A 4,415-nucleotide genomic window follows, 5' to 3' on the forward strand; every position below is an offset into this window, starting at 1 on the left:
CGGTTCTTCAGTGGGTAGTGGTAGAAGGGAAATAAAATACCTTCCGCGGACTAACAGGTAGAAGTCCAACCTTTCGAGGCTCTGGCAACCCTCCTTTTCCATAGACAGTGCAATTCCCCTCATTACTGACTTTGATTGTTCCAGAATCTTAACATCAACAATTACTAGACTAAGAACAAACCACTTTAAAGGGATGAAAATTCTTCCCGACGAAATAAGAACTTATATTTCCTGCAAGAACTGCACTGATGTCCACCTTAAACTGGATCACATTCTCGAGTGCCCAGCCCTTGCCCCATATGTTTTACAACTGGGTATGGTGCCACTGGCTTCAGAACTTCGTGAGATCCTTTACAGTAATGATGTATTGGAGCTTGCGGATGCTGTTTTGAAGGTACACGAGGCCATTTAATTGTCCATGGACACGATAAAAAAAATCAAGAAATTGATTACTGCAAACAACTAACTAGCAATACGCCTCACGTGGAACTTTTTTAAAGCACGCAATCAGAAGATTCCTGAAAAAGAAAAAGATTCCGTTTCTGGACCGTGAAGAGCTTACGTAAGCTAAAAAAGTACGCCAAAATGTGCGGAAAATTGAAGCAGTGTGGTACAGTGCATGCGTTTTGTACCATTCTGAAAATCCATAAGTTGTGCATGGTGGATCAGAATCAAGTTTTAAAGTTTAGTTTTGGTTTTCAAATGGTTTTTGTGGCCAAAAAGCAAAAAATCTTTCAAAATGAACTTGCAATGAATATTTGATTTTAAATTTTGTGCCGGTTATTTCTGATTATATTTGACGTTTTTTTTCTTCTTCCAAATTCGTTGTTAAAATTTGTTATTAATTCCAGGAAAAGGATATTTACTTCTGTAATCATTAGAGTGCTCTGGATATTGATTTTTACTACTAGTGAGCTTTGCACGAATTATACCATATTCATGTTGGGGCCATTTGGCTTTATGATGTACAGTTTCAACCTGCTCAGTTTTTTTTAAAAAACCTGGATATTGTCATACATATGTAGAAAATACGTTATTATTGTTGTGGTAAAATAATGAAGATAAAACTCATTTGAATGTCTTATACACATCTAAATACCAAAACTGTGGGAACTGTCTTAATGTGGAACTGACACCATATCATGTTTTTAACTGCCCTGCAGTCGCTGCAGGCCTTCACCTCTTAAACTACCCCACAGAAGAGGATTTGTATTCATTTAATGCCATAGAAATAACAAAAACTATTCAAGCACACCATGAAATATGATTCAATAGAGGATACGATATCAACCATACACATCTAAACGTGTTGCAGTAATTCATGCTCAACATAAAATTATTTCAACTCTTTCAACTCTACAAATTTAAATTTATCAGCTCCCAACTGAACTTCTGAAATACCTCTCGAATTGAGAGCTATACAAGGGAATCATATTTTAAAAAAAGTTCTTTTCAAATTCCAAAGCACTCTTTTAATCAATCTTAACAATTTTCTTTTGTTTTTCCGTTTCCCCTAAACTAATTTCCGTAAATTCTCATTAATTCTTTTCAGCATTATTCTATTCAGTTTTAACTCAACTCGCTGTCTAAACCAACATTTCTCAGGAAGGAATTTTTATAAATTTATTATTCTAAACTATGCGGACAAAAATTACTTCAGAAAGTGGGAAAATAATCAGGAATAGTTTGCTCAGAAATTCTGTTCTTCTTCCTCTACTTTCGTATAATCTGCTATGAATTCTTTACCAAGTAAGCTGAAAGTAACAGATGTTAACTTCATAGAAATGGATGAATCCTATTCTGAAGATTCTTATTCGGAAGATTCTTATTCAGAAAACAGTAACAATGTTTCTGAAATATATAGATAAACATTTCTTAAGTACATTTTTTACGTAACATTTTTAACGCAATGTCTTTTAATAGAAAGAATATATTTTCTCAAAAGAATCCTTTTTTTTACATAATTCATTAATTTGCTGCAAATTAAAGCTATGAAACAGATGGAGAATATTTTTTATGAAGTCTTTTAATAGAAAAAATTATTTCCTCAAACGAATTTTTTCTTTTTTTTTACATTATTCATAAATAAAAGCTATGAAACAGATGGAGAATATTTCATGGGCTTTCTTTTACATACGTTATTAATTTAGTACAAATAAAAGCTATTTAACAGATGGAGAATATCTTATGAAATATGTGATGTAAGACGATCTGTATATACCTTTTTTTCTTTGTTTAAAATGCAAAATTATTATTATTCTGTTTAGAAATTATTATCTCTTTCAATCAGATTTCATATTACGAGACGCATTAGTAATCTTTTTTGAAAAACGAAAGATTGCATATCTGTTATGAACTAAAAGGCATAATTTCAAGGAACATAATCTCAAATCCTAACATATAGTCTGAACTGATGTATATTTTAAAGTGAACAGACAAACATGATCATGATAGACAATATGTAAATAGGCTACATATCTAGAATATAATCAAACAGCTATATCTGCAAGCTTATGTGTTAGTTGTCTTAAAGCTTAAAATTAAACGTTTCAAATCAACAGTATATGAGTGTTAGACTTCTTGTATATTTCATCAAGATTAAAGACTATTTTGCATAATCACTGTTGTCTTGAAATCTTCTTTTCAAAAATTCCATCATATTTTAATGCAAAGACGTCAGTCTATTGTTCATAATTTTATACTCAAATTCATTTAGCTCGAATCTCCAAAATCTTACTATTTGATTGAAGCCTCTACGTTTAGAACTACATATCTTGCACTCATCAAACCTATTCTTGAACATGGCTTTCCACTCTATTGCTGTGCCTCAATTTCCAACTTGAAAAAATTAGATCAAGTTCATATGAGTGCAGCTCGGATAATTACCGGATTCAAGAGGAGCAGAGCTTCAGGTATAGTCCTTTTCGAAGCTGATTTAGAGCCTCTTCGCGTTCGAAGACAGGCCAGCCTTACAAAATACTGTAGCAAACTTTACAGCTATGACTCTCAAAACAATACCTCAAAGTATCTTTGTGATTGGAAAAACCACCAGAGACTCAAGAAAAATAGTCCTTTTAGTCAGACTTTGTCTCAAAATGCTATTGCTAAAAATGCTGAACCACATTCTTTTCGTTTCTGTTTGACTCCAACAGAAGATTTTTCCAGGATTCATTTTCATTACAACCTTTCTTCCCCCATCAATAAAAAGAATACTTTACCGGAACATCTTAAACAACTAGCCTTTGAAATCATAAATAATATCCCTAGAAGTGATATTAAATTGTATACCGATGGCAGTAAAACTGACAATCTTGCAGGTAGTGACATTCATATTGAAACACCTCACAAAACTTTTACTCTTAGTCAACGCAACCTAGACTTCTGTTCCGTTTTTAGAAGTGAATTACTAGCAGTGAATGCGGGACTTGAAGCCATTTTGAGGGAAAATGATTATGGAAAACTCTGGATTCTGACTGATAGCCGAAGTTCAATGGAACATCTTAATAATTGGATCGATATTGGTGATAAGACAAGTATATCTATCCTTCACAAGTTTAAGTGCATCTCACTTCAGCATGATACTCATTTCCAGTGGATCCCATCACATGTGAATCTATTTGGTAACGAGAAGGCAGACTGTCTAGCAAAGGACGGTTGCAGCCTGCCAACTTCTGCATCTGATGAACTTGCTTACCTAGAACTTTTTTCTTAGATAAAAAAACTTAAATAGGAGGATTTGGTCAGTGCCCCCACTCATGATTGGTATAGGGCTAGTAAGCCGGGCAGTCGTTAATTTTTCCATGCAACAGAAAAACCAATACTTGCTTTTCACGCCTTGCCAGTGGACATCTAAAATGTCTTACTTTTTCTCAAGGTATAAAATCCTACCCTCTCTGCCCAAAATGCCATCAACATCAGGTTTATTCAGCTGAATATATTTTAGGCTGCTTAGGACTTGTTCGGAAAGAAATTTACACTTCTCCTCTCCTTGTTTCCGAATTTTTACTCGTCAACGGATTTATGGATCTGGTCTGACGCCGTCAGACCTTTGGAGATAAGTAACAACAACAACAACACTATTTGATAATCATATTGTAGTGACCCCAATGTCACGCATTTTAGACTTGTGGTTGAAATCTCATTTATTTTTATATGCACAAATATGCCAAATATGATCTACAACATTTGAAACCTTAAAATTGATACAATCTTCATGTGAATCGTAATGGATCAAGAGATAGTGCATACGTTTCCCTTTGAGTTGACCCTGGATTGAATCCCAGAGGTGGCTGATTGATACGAAGTCTGCTCCCGACTACAATGCTGACGTAAAATCCACTCAATAAAAGACGGATCATGTATTACAGTCCCGTTGCCTTCGGGCTAAACGTGGAAGTTTTCAAGGATTTCCCCAA

General features: G+C 34.2%; 1 pseudogene; it reads left to right on the forward strand.

The window, feature by feature from the left end:
- Positions 1-193: 193 nt before the first annotated feature.
- On the forward strand, positions 194-4,035 carry LOC147816568 (uncharacterized; annotated as a pseudogene).
- The last annotated feature ends 380 nt before the right edge of the window (positions 4,036-4,415 follow it).

This window comes from Parasteatoda tepidariorum, chromosome 1 (genome assembly GCF_982258835.1).
Source record: "Parasteatoda tepidariorum strain Cologne lab strain chromosome 1, Ptep-v5.0, whole genome shotgun sequence".
Classification (NCBI taxonomy): Eukaryota; Metazoa; Arthropoda; class Arachnida; order Araneae; family Theridiidae; genus Parasteatoda; species Parasteatoda tepidariorum.